The sequence below is a fragment of the Oryctolagus cuniculus genome, unplaced genomic scaffold (assembly GCF_964237555.1).
Source record: "Oryctolagus cuniculus unplaced genomic scaffold, mOryCun1.1 SCAFFOLD_75, whole genome shotgun sequence".
NCBI classification, from domain to species: domain Eukaryota; kingdom Metazoa; phylum Chordata; class Mammalia; order Lagomorpha; family Leporidae; genus Oryctolagus; species Oryctolagus cuniculus.
The window spans coordinates 502,903-509,399 of NW_027208213.1; positions in this window are offsets into that span (position 1 = coordinate 502,903).

Genomic DNA, 6,497 nt, shown 5'->3' on the forward strand with positions numbered 1-6,497 from the left:
CAAATCTAGTAGGAGAAGAGAAATAATTAAAATCAGAGAAGAAATCAACAGGATTGAATCAAGAAAAACATTACAAAAAATCAGCCAAACGAAGAGCTGGTTTTTTGAAAAAATAAACAAAATTGACACCCCATTGGCCCAACTAACTAAAAAAAGAAGAGAAAAGACCCAAATCAATAAAATCAGAGATGAAAAAGGAAATGTAACAACAGACACCACAGAAATAAAAAGAATCATCAGAAATTACTACAAGGACTTGTATGCCAGCAAACAGGGAAACCTATCAGAAATGGATAGATTCCTGGACACATGCAACCTGCCTAAATTGAACCAGGAAGACATCGAAAACCTAAACAGACCCAGAACTGAGACAGAAATTGAAACAGTAATAAAGGCCCTCCCAACAAAGAAAAGCCCAGGACCAGATGGATTCACTGCTGAATTCTACCAGACGTTTAAAGAAGAACTAACTCCAATTCTTCTCAAACTATTCAGAACAATCGAAGAAGAGGGAGTCCTCCCAAATTCTTTCTATGAAGCCAGCATCACCTTAATTCCTAAGCCGGAAAAAGATGCAGCACTGAAAGAGAATTACAGACCAATATCCCTGATGAACATAGATGCAAAAATCCTCAATAAAATTCTCGCCAATAGAATGCAACAACACATCAGAAAGATCATCCACCCAGACCAAGTGGGATTTATCCCTGGTATGCAGGGATGGTTTAATGTGCGCAAGACAATCAATGTGATACACCACATTAACAGACTGCAGAAGAAAAACCATATGATTATCTCAATAGATGCCGAGAAAGCATTTGATAAAATACAACACCCGTTCATGATGAAAACTCTAAGCAAACTGGGTTTGGAAGGAACATTCCTCAATACAATCAAAGCAATCTATGAAAAACCCACAGCCAACATCCTATTGAATGGGGAAAAGTTGGAAGCATTTCCACTGAGATCTGGAACTAGACAGGGATGCCCACTCTCACCACTGCTATTCAATATAGTTCTGGAGGTTCTAGCCAGAGCTATTAGGCAAGAAAAAGAAATTAAAGGGATACAAATTGGGAAGGAAGAACTCAAACTATCCCTCTTTGCAGATGACATGATTCTGTATTTAGGGGACCCAAAGAACTCCACTAAGAGACTATTGGAACTCATAGAAGAGTTTGGCAAAGTAGCAGGGTATAAAATCAATGCACAAAAATCAACAGCCTTTGTATACACAGACAATGCCATGGCTGAGGAAGAACTTCTAAGATCAATCCCATTCACAATAGCTACAAAAACAATCAAATACCTTGGAATAAACTTAACCAAAGACGTTAAAGATCTCTACGATGAAAATTACAAAACCTTAAAGAAAGAAATAGAAGAGGATACCAAGAAATGGAAAAATCTTCCATGCTCATGGATTGGAAGAATCAATATCATCAAAATGTCCATTCTCCCAAAAGCAATTTACAGATTCAATGCAATACCAATCAAGATACCGAAGACCTTCTTCTCAGATCTGGAAAAAATGGTGCTGAAATTTATATGGAGGCACAAGAGACCTCGAATAGCTAAAGCAATCTTGTACAACAAAAACAAAGCCGGAGGCATCACAATACCAGATTTCAGGACATACTACAGGGCAGTTGTAATTAAAACAGCATGGTACTGGTACAGAAACAGATGGATAGACCAATGGAACAGAATTGAAACACCAGAAATCAACCCAAACATCTACAGCCAACTTATATTTGATCAAGGATCTAAAACTAATTCCTGGAGCAAGGACGGTCTATTCAATAAATGGTGCTGGGAAAATTGGATTTCCACGTGCAGAATCATGAAGCAAGACCCCTACCTTACACCTTACACAAAAATCCACTCAACATGGATTAAAGACCTAAATCTACGACCTGACACCATCAAGTTACTAGAGAACATTGGAGAAACCCTTCAAGATATTGGCACAGGCAAAGAATTTCTGGAAAAGACCCGGGAGGAACAGGCAGTCAAAGCCAAAATCAACTATTGGGATTGCATCAAATTGAGAAGTTTCTGTACTGCAAAAGAAACAGTCAGGAGAGTGAAGAGACAACCGACAGAATGGGAAAAAATATTTGCAAACTATGCAACAGATAAAGGGTTAATAACCAGAATCTACAAAGAGATCAAGAAACTCCACAAAAACAAAACCAACAACCCACTTAAGAGATGGGCCAAGGACCTCAATAGACATTTTTCAAAAGAGGAAATCCAAATGGCCAACAGGCACATGAAAAAATGTTCAAGGTCATTGGCAATCAGGGAAATGCAAATCAAAACCACAATGAGGTTTCACCTCACCCCGGTTAGAATGGCTCACATGCAGAAATCTACCAACAACAGATGCTGGCGAGGATGTGGGGAAAAAGGGACACTAACCCACTGTTGGTGGGAATGCAAACTGGTCAAGCCACTATGGAAGTCAGTCTGGAGATTCCTCAGAAACCTGAAGATAACCCTACCGTTCGACCCAGCCATCCCACTCCTTGGAATTTACCCAAAGGAATTTAAATTGGCAAACAAAAAAGAGGTCTGCACCCTAATGTTTATTGCAGCTCAATTCACAATAGCTAAGACCTGGAACCAACCTAAATGCCCATCAACGATAGACTGGATAAAGAAATTATGGGATATGTACTCTTTAGAATACTATACCGCAGTAAGAAACAACGAAATCCAGTCATTTGCAACAAAATGGAGGAATCTGGAACACATCATGCTGAGTGAAGTAAGCCAGTCCCAAAGGGACAAATACCATATGTTCTCCCTGATCGGTGACGACTGACTGAACACCAAGAGGGAAACCTGTTGGAGTGAGGTGGACACTATGGGAAATGGTGGCTTGATCAGCATGGCCCTGAATGTTAATGAACAACTTAATACATTATCCCTCTTAGTAGTTTTTTTATCTGTTCTACTTAATATGACTGGTTTAGATCTGTAATTGATGCACAGTTATTCTTAAGTGTTGAAAATTAACTGAAATGTGATCCCTGTTGAACATGGTGGTGGGAATGGGAGAGGGAAGAGATGTATAATTTGGGACATGCTCAGGCTGACTTGCCCCAAGTGGTGGAGTTGGAAGCATACCAGGGGATTCCAATTCAATCCCATCGAGGTGGCATGTACCAATGCCATCTCACTGTTCCAGGTGATCAGTTTCAGTTCACAGTTGGTCATGGTGAAGGGACTGGGAGTCTAAGGGAGCACATAGACAAGTCTAGTACCTCCTAATGCTAACTGATGGAGTAAATAAAGGGGAGAGTGATCCAACATGGGAAGTGAGATACTCAGCAGACTCATAGAATGGCAGATGTCCTAAATAGCACTCTGGCCTCAGAATCAGCCCTAAAGGCATTCAGAGCTGGCTGAAGAGCTCATGAGAGTATTTCAGGCATGGAAAGCCAAGACACTCTGGCAAAAGATCTCTGCGAGTGAGATCCCAGTGGAAAGAACAGGTCATCAAAGAAGGAGGTAGCTTTCTCTGAAGGGAGGAGAGAACCTCCACTTTGACTATGACCTTGTCTTGTCTAAACAAGATAAGAGTCGGAGAACTCAGAGGGCTTCCATAGCCTTGGAAACTCATGACTGGAGCATAGGGAGATTACTGATGCCATAGACAGGAGTGTCAATTGGTAAAGTCAACAACAGGAGTCACTGTGCACTTACTCCTCATGTAGGATCTCTATCCTTAATGTGCTGTGCATTGAGATTTAATGCTATAACGAGTACTCAAACAATATATTTCACTTTGTGTTTCTATGGGGGTGCAAACTGTTGAAATCTTTACTTAATGCATGCTAAACTGATCTTCTGTAAAAAAAAAAAAAAGAAAAGAAAAAAAGAAATTATCAATTCCCAACTTGACTCTCACTGGGATTAAACATGACAATAGGTCTGCTCTGATTTCATCATCATTTAAAAAAAAATCATCTATTATTTTTCACTTTATGTTTCTGTGTGGGAGCAAACTGTTGAAATCCATACTTAATGTATACTAAGCTGATCTTCTGTATATTAAGATAATCGAAAATGAATCTTGATGTGAATGGAAGGGGAGAGGGAGTGGGAAAGGGGAGGGTTGTGGGTGGGAGGGACGGTATGGGGGGGAAGCCATTGTAATCCATAAGTCGTACTTTGGAAAATTATATACATTAAATAAAAGTTTAAAAAAAAAAAAAGGTCAATTTGCTGTTTTTTTTTTTTTTTCTTTCATAATGGCTACTCTGTACGAAATCTTGCTTGTATTGCATCAGAATACAAAATTGGGGAAAAAGAAGACAAAACCAACTCAGACCCCGAAAACATTTAGGAAATTGCCACACAAGAAACCGCAAATCAGCTGAGGCACCCAAAACAATGACAGCAAGCCAGAAGTGGAGCAAGCCAACAGCTGTGCCCTGATTGAAAAAGAACCTTCCTCTTGTGCCCTGAACTCAATATGCCAGCCTCAAAACCAAAGCTCACATCAGAAAATTCATTACAAACCATGATAAATAAGAAAAATAGAAAAAAAGCCAAAGAAATGCAAGAATCCATAATGATATAGGGCTTGATTTAGTCGCTAGGCAACCGGCTGTTCCCGGATTCATCCACCCCTCCAGCTGACTGCCTGTGGAATTCTGACTGAATTAACCTGAAAATCACAGTGAAACTCAGTTTGGAGGCAGTTAATATCTGTCACCTCAGCCAAAGTGTTCCATTTTTTTTTCCAAAACACAAAAACTCACCTTGGTCATGTTACCTGTAGATTTCTAAGCTTCAAATGCCTATTTGTTGTGTTTTTTATTTCATAATGGCTACTCTATACAAACTCTTCTTTGCATTGCATCAGAATACAAAATTTGGGAAGGAAGAAGGCAAAGCCAACTCAGACCCTGAAAACATTTGGGAAATTGCCACTCAAGAAACCACAAATCGGCTGAGGCACTCAAAACAATGACAGCAAGCCAGAAGTGGAGCAAGCCAACAGCTGTGCCCTGATTGAAAAAGAACCATCCTCTTGTGCCCTGAACTCCATATTGCAGCCTCAAAACCAAAGCTCACATCAGAAAATTCATTACAAACCATGATAAATAAGAAAAAGTGAAAAAGCCAAAGAAATGCAAGAATCCATAATGATATTGGGTTTGATTTAGTTGCAAGGAAACCGGCTGTTCCCAGATTCATCCACCACTAAAGCTGACTGCCTGTGGAATTCTGACTGAATGAACCTGACAATCGCAGTGAAACTCAAGAAACCAAATTTCAGCTGAGGCACCCAAAACAAAGACAATAGCCAGAATTGGAGCACACCAACAGCTGTGTCCTGTTTGAAAAAGACCATTCCTCAGGTGCCCTGAACTCTATATTGCAGCCTCAAAACCAAAGCTCACATCAGAAAATTCATTACAAACCATGATAAATAAGGGAAATGTGAAAAAGCCAAAGAAATGCAAGAGTCCTTTGTGATATTTGGCTGGATTTAGACAAAAAGAAACTGGCTGTTTCCAGATTCATCCCCCTCTTCCACAGACTGACTCTGGAATTCTGATTGAATTCACCTCAAAATCGCACTCACACTCATTTTGGAGGGAATTAGAATCTGTCCCCTCAGCAGAAGCGTTCTATGTCATTTTCCAAAACACAAAAACTCATCTTGGTTGTGTTGCCTGTAGATTTCTAATCCTGAAAGGTCAATGCGCTGTGATTTTTTTTTTTTCTTTCATAATGGCTACTCTCCAAAACATGCTTGTATTGCATCAGAATACAAAATTTGGGAATAAGAAGGCAAAACCGACTCAGACCCAGAAAACATTTAGGAAATTGGCACTCAAGAAACCACAAATTGGCTGAGGCACCCAAAACAATGACAGCAAGCCAGAATTGGAGCAAGCCAACAGCTGTGCCCTGATTGAAAAAGAACCTTCCTCTTGTGCCCTGAACTCAATATGCCAGCCTCAAAACCAAAGCTCACACCAGAAAATTCATTACAAACAATGATAAATAAGAAAAATGAGAAAAAAGCCAAAAAAATGCAAGAATCCATAATGATATTGGACTAGATTTAGTCTCAAGAAAACCGAATGTTCCCGCATTCATCCACCCCTCCAGCTGATGCCTGTGGAATTCTGACTGAATTAACCTGAAAATCGTAGTGAAACTCAGTTTGGAGGGAATTAATATCTGTCACCTCAGCCAAAGTGTTCCATTTTATTTTCCAAAACACAAAAACTCACCTTGGTCGTGTTACCTGTAGATTTATATTCTTCAAATGCCTATTTGTAATGTTTTTTATTTCATAATGGCTACTCTGTCCAAACTCTTGTTTGTGTTGCGTCAGAATTACAAAATTTGGGAAGGAAGAAGGCAAAACCAACTCAGACCCCGAAAACATTTGGGAAATTGCCACACAAGAAACCGCAAATCAACTGAGGCACCCAAAACAATGACAGCAAGCCAGAAGTGGAGCA